At 68.0% G+C, this 309-nt stretch overlaps 1 protein-coding gene across 1 annotated transcript in view; it reads left to right on the forward strand.

The window, feature by feature from the left end:
- Window positions 1–309, forward strand: part of FOXK2 (forkhead box K2) — a 36,289-nt gene that overhangs the window by 265 nt on the left and 35,715 nt on the right. The gene's annotated exons all lie outside the window — the stretch shown is intronic.

Below are 309 nucleotides of genomic sequence, written 5' to 3' on the forward strand. Positions count from 1 at the left end.
CAGGGCAGCCCCCCTGCCCCCAGCTGCACGGAGGGCGCCCGCAGGACCGGCTGTGGGTGCTGCGCTCTGGTCCGCAGCGTGTCCGAGGCGCCCACGTGCAACTGCAGGGTTTCCGCTGACTTCGGAGCATCCAGACCACGACCTTGTGGATGTGGGGCGTCTGCCCGTCACTGTGACGCGGTGAAACCTGACGACGTGGAAGCCGTCGGTGTTGAATGGTCTCCGACGGTAACTGCTGGTTCACAGGAGGCCGTGCCCGCAGTTGGAGGCGCTGCAGACACAGCAGAGGCCACGGGCGCTGCAGCCCCT

The sequence above is a fragment of the Myotis davidii genome, unplaced genomic scaffold (genome assembly GCF_000327345.1).
Source record: "Myotis davidii unplaced genomic scaffold, ASM32734v1 scaffold211, whole genome shotgun sequence".
In the NCBI taxonomy this organism is placed as follows: Eukaryota; Metazoa; Chordata; class Mammalia; order Chiroptera; family Vespertilionidae; genus Myotis; species Myotis davidii.